General features: G+C 42.7%; 1 protein-coding gene and 1 pseudogene across 4 annotated transcripts in view; one reads left to right on the top strand and one right to left on the bottom strand.

Moving 5' to 3' along the window:
- The window catches only part of LYRM7 (LYR motif containing 7), a 44,194-nt gene that overhangs the window by 23,191 nt on the left and 6,349 nt on the right, over positions 1-14,654 (top strand). The window lies entirely within an intron of this gene.
- Positions 2,019-2,659, bottom strand: LOC132485398 (tubulin polymerization-promoting protein-like; annotated as a pseudogene).

The following is a 14,654-nucleotide window of genomic DNA, read 5'->3' on the forward strand; positions in this document are numbered from 1 at the left end:
CGGGGTGGGGGGCAGCGTGAGGAAGCGTACCAGGATGCCACTGGTGTGGTTTCTTCTGCTCAGACCACCTCCCGTGTGCTCCCGGGCAGGCCAGCCCCTGACCGGCTGGGAGGGCTGGGGTGGGGTGGGGGGGGCGCCGGGCTGTCGGGAAGGCAGAGACCCACAGCGTCTGGGTAGAGCATGGGTCTGGGGAGGAGTCCTGTCCCAAGTCCACGGAGAGGAACCAGCCGGCCCTGGAACACGGGCTTTCCCATCTGTGATCAACTTAGTGCTCAGAAACTCTCTGCACGTTCAGAGTTCTCTGCAGACGCGATTCCCCAGGTGACTCTTGCCTCTGGAGGGAGGAGAGGAGCCCAGGGTGGGGGTCGGTGTCCTGCCTGCTTTCCCCCAGCCCTCGGGCCTCAGTTTCCTGGTGGTGGATTGGGGGCCTGGCCGGGCAGCTTCGGATCCCCAAGTTTTAGAAACTTTCTAGATGGCAGCGATTCACATCCTCACAGTGACCCCGGACGCCTGTGCTCCATCACTTCCTGGGTGATAGTGCGGTGAGGTGCCAGGGCCTCAGGATGAAGCTGTCTGCAGAGGCCACCAACATCCCAGGGGGAGCCCCGTGCGAGTGGCGGTGTCGGCTGGGAGCGCTGGTCTGAGCCCCTCTGTGTGGGTGGGTGGGGTCTCCCAGGTCCAGCCGTGACCGACGTGCCTGCCATGGCAGTGCTGTGGCACTCACGGCCACCTGTGCCGTGGGCCAGGCCGTGTGTCCATGGAGGGGTGCCCCTAACTGGCCTGCTGCCCTGGACACAGGACAGATAGCGGCAGGGCTGTTGGATTCCTGGGAAGCATTCCCCAGGGGCTGCCATGGGCTTCCCCCAGAACCAAAACCAGGACCACAGGGCCCAGAGCGTTACCCACCAGGCTGTGGCCATGTCCATGCAAAGGGACACATTGCCAAGGGCCCACTGTGACAGCAGGAGGTCCCACCTCTGGCCTCTCAGAGAAACCAAACCCCACAGATGCTGCCGGCCTCTGGCCCTCCCCTGGCCTGGCCCTGCCCTGAGGTTTCTGCACTCCAGGGCGGGGAGGACAGGGAAGGCCGCTCACGGAGGTTCCAGAGAGGCCAGAGGAACCACAGTGGCTGGAGGAGCAAGGAGAGATCCGGCGGGCCACCCACAGCCTCTAGTCCAGGGCCCGACCCCTGGGGGTCTTCCCCGCTCAGGGCCGGGAGACAGGAGCCGCTGGGAGGGAGTCACAGAGACGGAATATTCTGAGTCTTCCCTGAGCCATTCTGAGAATAAACATGCATCATTGTTTCCTGTTTCTTCTCAGAGAAGCGAAATCAATTGCCCTTAGTTTCCATTTTGAAATCTTGTGACATCACAATTCGAGTCACTTTGGTCGACAGAGGAGCCTTCTTCCTTTGCACTGCAGCCCTCAGCTCGGCGCCCACCATCAGTGCAGACCTGGTCCTCGGTTTGTGTGCCTGAGCGCCTGTGGGTGCATGCATGTGCGTGCGTGTGTGTGTGCGTTGTGGGTGCTTAGTGTGCGTGTGCATAGGTGCGTGCATGTATGCATGGGTGTGCAAGCGTGCACAGTGTGCCCTGCCTCCCATACCTGCGTGGTACTCTCCAGGCACTGCGGCGCCCTGTCTGGGGCTCCCGTCTGCTTTATCAGTGCTGCTGGTTGGTGCCTTGGCGCTTGCGGGTCGGCACCCCCAGACAGCGTCTGCCCACCAGCTCCTTTAAAACACCCCCTTTGCTGCAAATCAGTGGCCGGTGTGGTCTGGCCCTGGGAGACACTTTGGAAAGGGTCATCTGCCCACTTCCTTGCAGGAATGAGGCAGTTGTGTTAGGAAAGGTGAGTCGGGGCCAAAGCTGGGGTCGAGGGGAGTGCGGGCCCGCGGGGGAGGGAGGCCTGGTGCCTCCGCGGCCGTCCAGCCCTGGGTCCGAGTTCTGCCTGCAAGCACAGGAATATAATGAAGTGTGAGGCGGCGGGGGGGACCGGGCGACAGGAGAAGGCCCCGCCGGCTACTTGTCCCCCTGCACCTTCTGGTTGTAGGTGCCTGCATGCTTGTAGCCCGGCATGTAGCCCGACTCGTCCACCAGGTCCACGTGGCCCGCCCTGCCCTTGCCCCTTCCGGACGGGTCGAAGTGCTCCTTGTGGGAGCCCATGAACTTGGTGGTGTCTGTGAGCCGCGACACGGTGAGCGAGGAGATGGCTTCCGTCACCCCCGAGATGATGGGGGCTTTGCCCTCAGTGAGCCTGTGCACCTCTCGGGTGGCCTCCTCACCGCTTTTGTCTTTGAATCTCTTCTTGGCCGGCTCCTCCAGAGCTTCCTTGAACTGCTGAAATGTGATGGTCCTGCAGGACTTGCCCTTGATCTTGCTGAAGACGATGTCCACGTCGGTGACGGTCATGTTCCTGCCATCGATCACCTGGCAGTCCCTGCACAGCTTGGACCAGTTCTTGCCATGCATCTCCTTACAGGTGGCCCTGGTGTACCAGTGCACTGTAAACCTCCAGAAGGCCTCCTCCAGGGCGCCGGGCTCCGGGCCGTGGTGGCTGCCCCTTCGCTGGTGTCCTCCGACTCTAGTGACAGCCTCTTGGCTGCCTTGTCCCTCGTGGGGTCCCCTAGGGACTTGGGGGGCTTGGGCTTGCTGTCAGCCATGCTTAGAGATGCGGCGACTGCAGCAGGTGCCTCCGTGACTCACAGGCGATCGACCCAGTCTATTTTTAGTTTTTTGAGGCACCTTCATACTGTTTTCCGTAGTGGCTGCACCAATTTACATTCCTACCAACAAGTAGGAGGGTACGCTTTTTTCCACACCCTCTCCAGCATTTGTTAGTTGTAAATTTTCTCCTGATGGCCCTTCTGACTGGTGTGAGGTGGTACCTCACTGTAGTTTTGATTTGCATTTCTCTAATAATTAGTGATGTTGAGAAGATTTTCATGTGCCTATTGGTCATCTGTATGTCTTCTTTGGAGAAATGTCTATTTAGGTCTTTTGCCCATTTTTCAATTGGGTTTTTTTTTTTATTGTTGAGTTTTATCAACTGTTGGTATATTTTGGAAATTAAGCCCTTGTCAGTCATATCATTTGCAGATATTTTCTCCCAGTTTGTAGGTTGTCTTTTCATTTTGTTTATGGTTTCCTTTGCTGTACAAAAGCTTGTAACTTTGATTAGATCCCATTTGTTTATTTTTGCTTTTATTTCTATTGCCTTAGGAGACTGACCTAAGAAAACATTGATATGATCTATGTCAGAGAATGCTTTGCCTCTGTTCTCTTCTAGGAGTTTTATGGTGTCATGTCTTATGTCTAAGTCTTTAAGGCATTTGAAGTTTATTTTTTGTGTGTGGTGTGAGGGTGTGTTCTAACTTCATTGTTTTACATGCACCTGTCCAACTTTCCCAGCACCACTTGCTGAAGAGACTGTTTTCCATTATATATTCTTGCTTCTTTTGTCAAAGATTTGACCATAGGTATATGGGTTTATTTCTGGGCTCTCTATTCTGTTCCATTGATCCATGTTTGTTTTTGTGCCAATACCACACTGTTTTGATTACTGTAGCTTTGTAGTGTACAATACAGTATTTTTAACTATAGTTACCATGCTGTACATTGCATCACCAGAGCTTATCTGTCTTATAACTGGAAGTTTGTACTTTTTGACCAGCCTCACCCGTTTCACACACACACCCCGATCCTACCTCTGACAACCACAGATCTTTTCTCTGTGTCTATGTGTTCCATTTTTGGTGGTTGTTGTGTGCTGTTTTTCTTTTGTGCCAATACCATACTGTTTTGATTGTTATAGATTTGTAGTATAGTTTGAAATGAGGAAGTGTGATGTTGCCAGCCTTTTTCTTCTTTTTCAAGATTGTTTTGGCTATTCAGGTTCTTTCATGTTACAAAGTTTAGGATTGTTTGTTCTGTTTCTGTGAAAAATGATGTTGAAATGTTGATAAGAATTGCATTGAGGGCTTCCCTGGTGGTGCAGTGGTTGAGAGTCTGCCTGCCAATGCAGGGGATACGGGTTCGTGCCCCGGTCCGGGAAGATCCCACATGCTGCGGAGCAGCTGGGCCCGTGAGCCATGGCCACTGAGCCTGCGCGTCCGGAGCCTGTGCTCCGCAACGGGAGAGGCCACAACAGTGAGAGGCCTGCGTACCGCAAAAAAAAAGAAAAAAAAAAAATTACATTGAATGTGTAGATTGCCTTTGGTAGTATGGACATTTTAATGATAATATTAATTCTTCCAATCCATGAGTACACAATATCTTTCCATTTATTTGTGTTTTCAGTTTCTTTCATCAGTGTCTTATAGTTTTCAGGGTCCCAGTCTCTCCCTCCTTGGTTAAATATATTCCTAGATATTTTATTCATTTGTATGCAGTTGTTAGTAGGATTTTTTTCTTAATTGCTCTTTCTGATGTTTATTCCATTCATTATTAGTGTATAGAAATGCAACAGATTTTTTTGTATTGCTTTTGTATCCTACAACTTTACCGAATTTGTTTATTAGTTCTAACAGTTTCTTGGTGGAATCTTTAGGATTTTCTTTATATAATATCATGTCATGTTCAAACAGTGACAGTTTTACTTCTTTCCAATTTGGATTCCTGTATTTCTTTTTCTTGCCCGGTTGCTCTGGCTAGGACTTGCAAAATTGTGTTGAATGAAAGTAGTGGGTAGGCATCCTTGTCTTGTTCCTGATCTTAGAGGGAAAGCTTTCAGGTTTTCACCATTGAGTATGATGTTAACTGTAGGCTTCTCATATATGGTCTTCATTATGTTGAGGTATATTCCCTCTGTACTCACTTTGTTGAGAGGTATTTTTCATAAACAGATGTTGAATTTTGTCGATTGCTTTTTTGGCATTTATTACATGATCATATGATTTTTATCCTTCATTTTATTGATGTGGTGTCTCACATCTATTTGCTGATATTGAAAAATCCTTGCATCTCTGGAATAAATGCCACTTGATCATGGTATATGATCCTTTTAATGTATTGTTGAATTCAGTTTGCTACCATTTTGTTGAGGGTTTTTGCATCTATGTTCAACTGGGACATTGGCCTATAATTTTCTTAATAGTGTGCTTGTTTGGTTTTAGTATTAGGCTAATGCTGGACTCATAAAATGAGTTTGGATGTGTACCTTCCTCTTCTGTTCTTTTATTTATTTTTTTAAATCTTGACCTAAATTTTGATTTGGGGCCATAATTGAGTTAAAACATGTTTATTTTAAGAAATTAATTTTTAAATGATACATTTAATATGACCATAAGAGAGAAGCTTTTTCAGGGGCCTAAAATACAGGAAATAAATCACGATCTTAGTGTGGTTCCTTGTTGAGATCTGACAACTTCCTAAGCTAATGTTGTTTTGGTACTTTGATATCTAATATAGAGAGCAAGGTTAGGAATTTTATAATCAATAAAATAATCACAGTGAAAAATAGTATACTGCATGTAAATATACCTGTAATATGTTTGGCCTAATTAAAGTATTAGCAATTAATGAATACAGAAAAATTCAATTGTAGGATGCCATTTGATTTCAAAGATTGCATAATAAGATAAATTGTGTGAAGGGATAGAGTAATGAATATCTGACAGCTTTTCTGGTTATTTACCACTTTTTGAATGTCCTTGTCTTACTTCAGGAATTCCATCTCTATGAGTTTTAAATTCCCAGGATAGGATCTAGAATAGTCATTTCCTCAGTTTCCTTTGCACCTCAGGCACATGTATTTAACATAGGTGCAGCACACTACCTGTACTGTATTCAGAAGTGAGCTTGAGAAAAGAGGCTTGGCACAGAACTCATTTTGCTGTCAAGAGTTAGCATCAGTGGTTACAGAGTCAAGTTACTGATCCAGAAGGGTCATTGTTGTGGTAGCAGGAACAGATGTAGTAAAGTTGAGTTTCTGGCAACATCCGAAGTATAGCATGTTGTGCTCCATAAGGGTAGAAATAGTGGTAGTTATTTCTAGTGCTCCATAGGCAGCAGCAGTTTTCGTCATCAGGCCAGTTCTATGGTATGTCTTTGGACATTGTTCCTGGAAGCTTAGTCTCAAGCCTGCCTGATTCTTAAGCCTTCACAGTAATTCCTTGAGTTAGATCAATAAACTGTTAATGAATACCTTTTCTGCCTCATTAGCCACAGTCAGCTTCTGTTTCTTATAACTAAGAACAACAGAAGTTGTTGCCAGAAGTGAGATACTGAAAATTACACAACCTAAAATGTGAAATTAGTTGAATGGAAGACAGGGATAGAGGGGAGTGTTGTTAACATGGACCTGACCATTACAGTCCTTAAGCTGATGGCCCTTGTTATGTAGTAGTGAACGTAAGGTTAGTGCCACTTACTGTTTTTTGGGAGTACAGCTACAGCAATAAGGGATATAATCAGAATGTCAGTGTGTGCTCGTCATTTCTTCCTGCTTTCAGCAAAATATTGAAAAAGAGGATTAATGCAGGTTAAGCTAGTCAGTCTTCAAAGCAAAGATGGAAAGAAGCACTGCTTTGCAAAGGGACACTTCTTGCTACAACCTGGAATCTGATTGAGGGTCCTATAATTTAGAGCCTTGCAGGCCTAAAAATGCCAGTTACTCCTATCCACTAAAACTAAAGCCAATACAAGCAGGGGGTCTCTTAGCTCTAATATAAGATCAGTGCCCCAAGCTTTCTCATTTGCCAGACAAAGATCAGATATATGATGCATTTACTCACTGGAGCCTATAGTTTTTCATTGTGTTAGGAAGTGTCCATTAAGCTAAGAGTTAAGGAGATGGGACAGCATAGAGACCACAACCAGAGAATGAAAATCTTCATGCTTAGTAACTGTGTCAAGATGTTTGCCTGTGGCTACTTGCACATGGAAATGACTGGAAAAAAAATAGATTGGAAGTTATACAGTTTTTGAATAAATTGTATTGCCAAGAAACCCCAAGTTTGGTTAGCTCTCTTCCACTCTTAAGGCCATCCCTGGGTCCCTTAACTCATATCAACAGGAAGTGGATTATGAAAGCTTCAGAGCCTCAAAGAAGGGCATTTTTTTTGTAATATCCCCATCTGGATCCCCCAGAGGACAGACCAGAAGCCTTGAAGGACAGTGGACAATAGAGGGTCTTTGGGCCTCCCAGAAAACAGGATTAGGTGTTGCCAATTTGGCTGACTAGAGTTTATTGCTCTGCCAAAAGCAAGGAGCTTTTGCTCCTCTGTCCAGAAGGACTTAGGATTTAGGATTTGCTGTGGAGCAGTACTGCCATGTGTTTTCCATTCCAGGTTTTTATTGCTGTATCCTGTTTATCCTTTACTATGGTCCAATAGGTATCTACCATGTGAGCCACAGCTGGACCTAATGGAAAGGCTAGCACATCTGCTAGAGATCCTTGATTTGAACATGGATGAGATCTTAGGGGTCAAGTAGTAAACGGATGTAGTTTTCTATATATCGGAAGAAGGGTGCATATTCATGTTGTGTAGCTAAAAGCGTGGATGGGTTGTTGCCTCTCAATATCTTTTCTTTTTCACTAACTGAAAAATTGTGTTCAGAGTACGGTGTGACAGGGGAGGAAAAAAAGTGATATCTCAGACCATGTGACACCTTTCTGGTCAGTGTAAGCAGCTGTCTACTGAATGTTGCTTCCAGTAAAGCTACTGTTTTCCTGTTAAAAGGCAGAGGCCAAGCTAGCAATCTCCTTTTCGCCTTTTTCCCCTCTTCCTGCCTGGAATGCAGATGCGATGTGACAGCTGCAGTGAAGACAAACCATACATGAAGAGGAGCAGAACAGGAAAAAAAAGAAGAGCCTGGGTCCTTGGTGGTACTAAGGACCTGCAGTAGCCTAGGGTTGCCTTAATCTATATTTCTTGATATGTGAGAAAGTTAAATCTCTTACTTAAACCACTATTTGTTGGACTTTTCCACTAGCTTGTGAACTGTTTGAAGCTGAGGAGACTTTTTTTTTTAATTGAGGTATAGTTGACATATAACACTATACTAGTTTCAAGTATACAATATAATGATTCTATATTTATTTATTTATTTATTTATTTATTTATATATATATATATATATATATATATATATATATATATATTTTTGATCCTTTTAATTTGTTGTTGGATTCTGTTTGCCAGTATTGTGTTGAGGATTTTTGTGTCTATATTCATCAGTGATATTGGTCGGTAATTTTCTTTTTTTTGTAGTATCTTTGTCTGGTTTTGGTGTCAGGATGATGGTAGCCTCATAGAATGAGTTTGGGAGTGTTCCTCCTCTGCAATGTTTTGGGGGAGTTTGAGAAGGATGGGTGTTAGCTCTTCTCTAAATGTTTGATAGAATTCACCTGTGAAGCCATCTGGTCCCGGACTTTTGTTTGTTGGAAGATTTTTAATCACAGTTTCAATTTCGTTACTTGTGATTGGTCTGTTTATATTTCTATTTCTTCCTGGTTCAGTCTTGGAAGGTTATACCTTTCTAAGAATTTGTCCACTTCTTCCAGGTTGTCCATTTTATTGGCATAGAGTTGCTTGTAGTAGTCTCTTAGGATGCTTTGTATTTCTGTGGTGTCTGTTGTAAATTCTTTTTCATTTCTAGTTTTATTGATTTGAGTCCTCTCCCTCTTTTTCTTGATGAGTCTGGCTAATGGTTTATCAATTTTGCTTATCTTCTCAGAACCAGTTTTTAGTTTTATTGATCTTTGCTATTGTTTTCTTTGTTTCTATTTCATTTATTTCTGCTCTGAACTTTATGATTTCTTTCCTTCTACTAACTGTGGGTTTTGTTTGTTTTCTTTCTCTAGTTCCTTTAGGTGTAAGGTTAGATTGTTTATTTGAGATTTTTCTTGTTTCTTGAGGTAGGCTTGTATAGCTATAAATTTCCCTCTTAGAACTGCTTTTGCTGTGTCCCATAGGTTTTGAATCATTGTGTTTTCATTGTCATTTGTCTCTAGATATTTTTTGATTTCCTCTTTGATTTCTTCAGTGACCGCTTGGTTATTTAGTAACGTATTGTTTAGCCTCCATGTGTTTGTGTTTTTAACATTTTTTTCCCTGTAATTGATTTCTGATCTCATAGTGTTGTGGTCAGAAAAGATGCTCAGTATGATTTCAATTTTCTTAAATTTACTGAGGCTTGATTTGTGACCCAAGATGTGATCTATCCTGGAGAATGTTCCATGTGCACTTGAGAAGAAAGTGTAATCTGTTTTTGGATGGAATGTCCTATGAATATCAAATCTATCTGGTCTATTGTGTCATTTAAAGCTTTTGTTTCCTTACTAATTTTCTGCTAGGATGATCTGTCCATTGGTGTGAGGTGTTAAAGTCCCCCACTATTACTGTGTCACTGTTGATTTCCACTTTTATAGCTGTTAAAAGTTGCCTTATGTATTGAGGTGCTCCCATGTTGGGTGCATATATATTTATAATGGTTATATCTTCTTGAATTGTTCCCTTTATCACTACGTAGTGTCCTTCCTTGTCTCTTGTAACATTCTTTATTTTAAAGTCTATTTTATCTGATATGAGTATTGCTACTCCAGCTTTCTTTTGATTTCTATTTGCATGGAATATCTTCTTCCATCCACTCAGTTTCAGTGTGTATGTGTCCCTAGGTGTGAAGTGGGTTTCTTGTAGACAACATATATATGGGTCTTGTTTTTGTATCCATTCAGTGAGCCTGTGTCTTTTGGTTGGAGCATTTAATCCATTCACATTTAAGGTAATTATCGATATGTATGTTCCTATTACTATTTTCTTAATTGTTATGGGTTTGTTTTTGTAGGTCCTGTTCTTCTTTGGTGTTTCCCACTTAGAGTAGTTCCTTTAGCATTTGTTGTAGAGCTGGCTTGGTGGTGCTGAATTCTCTTAGCTTTTGCTTGTCTGTAAAGATTTTGATTTCTCCATCGAATCTGAATGAGATCCTTGCCGGGTAGAGTAATCTTGGTTGTAGGTTCTTCCCTTTCATCATTTTAAATATATCGTGCCACTCCCTTCTGGCTTGTAGAGTTTCTGCTGAGAAATCAACTGTTAACCTTATGGGAGTTCCCATGTATGTTATTTGTCATTTTTCCCTTGTTGCTTTCAAAAATTTTTCTTTGTCTTTAATTTTTGTCAATTTGATTAATATGTGTCTTGGTGTGTTTGTTTCTCCTTGGGTTTATGCTGCCTGGGACTCTCTGCGCTTCCTGGACTTGGGTGGCTGTTTCCTTTCCCATGTTAGGGAAGTTTTCGACTACAATCTCTTCAAACATTTTCCTAGGTCCTTTCTCTCTCTCTTCTCCTTCTGGGACCCCTATAATGTGAATGATGTTGCATTTAACATTGTCCCAGAGGTCTCTTAGGCTGTCTTAATTTCATTTCATTCTTTTTTCTTTATTCTGTTCCATGGCAGTGAATTCCACCGTTCTGTCTTCCAGGTCACTCATCTGTTCTTCTGCCTCAGTTATTCTGCTGTTGATTTCTTCCAGTGTATTTTTCTTTTTTTTTTTTTTTTTTTTTGCTGTACGCGGGCCTCTCACTGTTGTGGCCTCTCCCGTTGCGGAGCACAGGCTCCGGACGCGCAGGCCCAGCGGCCATGGCTCACGGGCCCAGCCGCTCCGCGGCACATGGGATCCTCCCAGACCGGGGCACGAACCCGCATCCCCTGCATCGGCAGGCGGACTCTCAACCACTGCGCCACCAGGGAGGCCCCCAGTGTATTTTTCATTTCAGCTATTGTATTGTTCATCTCTGTTTGTTTGTTCTTTAATTCTTCTACATGTTTGTTCTTTAATTCTTCTACGTCTTTGTTAAACATTTCTTGCATCTTCTCAATCTTTGCCTCCATTCTTTTTCTGAGGTCCTGGATCATCTTCACTATCATTATTCTGAATTCCTTTTCTGGAAGGTTTCCTATCTCCACTTCATTTAGTTGTTTTTCTGGGGTTTTATCTTGTTCCTTCATCTGGTACATAGCCTTCTGCCTTTTCATCTTGTGTATCTTTCTGTGAATGTGATTTTTGTTCCACAGGCTGCAGGATTGTAGTTGCTCTTGCTTCTGCTGTCTGTCCTCTCTATTTATTTATACTTTGAAATGATCACCGCAGTAAGTCTAGTTAATCTGTCCCCATACATAGTTACAAATTTTTTTTTCTTGTGATAAGGACTTTTAAGATTCTAATAGCAGGGCTTCCCTGGTGACGCAGTGGTTGAGAGTCCGCCTGCCAATGCAGGGGACACGGGTTCGTGTCCCGGTCCGGGAAGATCCCACATGCCGCTGAGCGGCTAGGCCCGTGAGCCATGGCCGCTGAGCCTGCACATCCAGAGCCTGTGCTCCGCAACGGGAGAGGCCACAACAGTGAGAGGCCCACGTACCGCAAAAAAAAAAAAAAAAAAAAAATCTATTAGGAACTTTCAAGTATGCAGTACAGTATTAACTAAAGTCACCGTGCTGTACTTAAGAGACTATTATATATTTATCTCTGTATCTTCATTTCGTGATGTAATGTTTAGCAAAAAATAAGCACATGTATGTTTGATAAGTGAAACAATTTACTGCCGTTGTTAATAAGTTAAAACCTAAACTATAATTTGCTCTCTGGTGAAACCTCCAAAGATTTGGTAACAGCAAGTGAGATATAAAAAAGTGTTAAATACTACTTATTTAACTGGTTTTCATTTCAGTAAGCCAGATTTACCGTGTGGCTCATAAGAGCATTATCTTTAGTCAGATCACTTATTTTTTTGTGAGAATTTCAGTTTTCCTTTTGAATTCATTTTATTATTTTTTATTTGTTTGTTTGTTTGTTTGTTTGTTTATGTTTCGGTGCGCGGGCCTCTCACTGTTGTGGCCTCTCCCGTTGCGGAGCACAGGCTCCAGACGCACAGGCCCAGCAGCCATGGCTCACGGGCCCAGCCACTCCGCAGCACGTGGGATCCTCCCAGACTGGGGCATGAAGCCGCGTCCCCTGCATCGGCAGGTGGACTCTCAACCACTGCGCCACCAGGGAAGCCCTTGAATTCATTTTAGTAATATCTCTAAAACATTTTTAAATGATTCAAATTTACAGAAAAGGTGCAAGGAAAGTTGAAGAATATGCGAATTTCCTTTATCCAGATTCTACAAATGCTAACATTTTACCACATTTGCTTTATCATCTCTCCCTCATTTTTTTCTTGACCTTTCTGAAGGTAAATGCAGGCATAATGTACTTTTTCCCCCAAATGAGCATTTTTCAGATCATAACAGCTCCCTTGGGTTTAGATCTGGAGAAATACTTCAGTGTGTATTTCTTAAAAATACTACATTGTGTATTTCCTAAATTTGCAAAGACAGTCTCTTATATAACAACAGTATAATTATCAAAATCAGTATATTAACATTGATTCAATTCTGTTATTCAAATTTTCCATTTGTCCTAAGAGTGCCTTTTATAGCAGAAGAAAAAAAAATGGATTGGATCTCTGGTCTAGGGTCCAGTTGAAGGTCACACAGATCGCATTTAATCATCATGTTTGTGTGTGTGTGTGTGTGTGTGCGTGTGTGTGTGTTTCCAGCATTGTGATTTAATTAAGGGAGCATATTCATTGTAGAGAATATACTGATGATTGTAAATGTGACTCCTCATTACAGCCTTAAAATTTTTGAAACACCAAAGCACAAAGATGTCAACTATATATCCAAACTACAGGTACAAAACAAGTACATGTATTTTCCACACTCCAAAATTGAGTACACAGTGTACTGTCATAGGGAAGGGGTTTACCAATGATGACCTGACAATAAAGCGCTCAAGATTGATATACCAAAATAAAATATAAAATAGGAGTTTATAAAAACAAGTTTGACAGTAGCAGAGAGGACCCTTTTCATTTCTGAGCAAAAATGCATTTCATTATACATACTGTCTCCTAAAATGAATAAACCAGTCACTTGAGAATGTTCTATTTATTTCTTCTATTAGAAGAATAAATATGCGAACATTCTCCGTGTCTTTTGAAAAAAAAATATTGTGCAGGAACTGTGGGATAAGCATGCATGTGAATGGAACAGCACAATTGCAGTGGTTCTTATAACTCACTTCTAGATAAGGAGAAAGTGTTATTCATTAGTATGGCCCAGTCTTAGCCAATTTAGTTTGGAAAAACACTGGGTTCAGATCAGAATGATCTGAAATTCCAAGTTCTAGAATTGATGATTATATATGCCATTGTATTAGTCAGGCTTCTTTTTTTTCTTTTTATTGAAGTATAGTTCATCTACAATGTTGTGTTAGTTTCTACTGTACAGCAAAGTGAATTGGCCACACATACACATATATCCACTCTTCCTTACATTCTCCTCCCATACATGTCATTATAGAGTATTGAGAAGAGCTCCCTGAGCTACACAGCAGGTCCCTATGAGCCATCTACCATTACATGTAGTAGTATGTGTATGTTTTTAGTCTTCCTTAATCTGGAGCAGTTCCTTAGTCTTTCTTTGTCTTTCATGACCTTGTTCTTTTTGAAGAATATAGGCAAGTTATTTCATAGAATTTGGTGTGAGCATTTTTTGATCATGACAGTTCACCTGGATTCAGCTCTTCTAAAAACTTTCTGTCTTAAGAGCTTTACCTCAGTTGACTCCAGCAGGATGTCTTCCCTAGGACTCAGCATTTGTTGTTGTTTTTCTTGTTGTTGAACAGTGTTTCTCAGTGGGGCCCTATTGTCATTTTGAACAGATAGTTCTGCATTACACAGACTATCCCACACATCCCTGGCTCCTCTTCTCTAAATTCCAGTAGCATTCTTCAGTTGGTGTGACCACCCAGAACACCTCCAGTTGAGAACCACTGTTCTGTAAAATTTGAAATCGCATGCAGGATCTTAGTTCCCCAACCAGGGATCGAACCCAGGCGCCCTGCAGTGGAAGCGCAGAGTCCTAACCACTGGACCGCCAGGGAAGTCACTGAAATCTTTAAATTAGGAAAGTGGTCTTGCTTTTTACATAGTTGGTAGCATGAATTAATTTTCCAGTTGATGGTTTTAATTAATTATTTATTTTTGGCTGTGTTGGGTCTTCGTTGCTGTGCTCAGGCTTTCTCTAGTTGCGGAGAAAGGGGGCTGCTCTTTGTTGCAGTGCACAGGCTTCTCACTGCGGTGGCTTTTCTTGTTGCAGAGCACGGGCTCTAGGCGTGTGGGCTCAGTAGTTGTGGCTCACGGGCTCTAGAGCGGGCACAAGCTCAGTAGTTGCGGTGCACGGGTTTAGTTGCTCCGCGGCATGTGGGATCTTCCTGGACCAGGGCTCAAACCCGTGTCCCCTGCATTGGCAGGCAGATTCTTAACCACTGCACCACCAGGGAAGTCCCCAGTTGATGGTTTTAATTATCATTAATCTGTAATCTGCTACTGACAGCGTGCTTTAGCTGAATTCTAGTCAGTTATTTAGTTATATTTAATAAATCCATGGTAAATGGTTAAGTTGGTCATGTATGTTTTTGTGTAATCTGAAATGAGAGTCCTATTAACTATCTCCATTTAAAGTCAGGAGCGCCACCTTAGAAGTTAACTGAAATAAAATATCACTGGGAAGATTTATTTTAAAACTAGATAATTTACTGTTACAAAGTTTAGGGGGAAATGAGTGTATTTGCATTTTATTTTAATTTTAATGATGTTAAGTATTCTTCTT

Source organism: Mesoplodon densirostris, chromosome 3, assembly GCF_025265405.1.
Source record: "Mesoplodon densirostris isolate mMesDen1 chromosome 3, mMesDen1 primary haplotype, whole genome shotgun sequence".
NCBI classification, from domain to species: domain Eukaryota; kingdom Metazoa; phylum Chordata; class Mammalia; order Artiodactyla; family Ziphiidae; genus Mesoplodon; species Mesoplodon densirostris.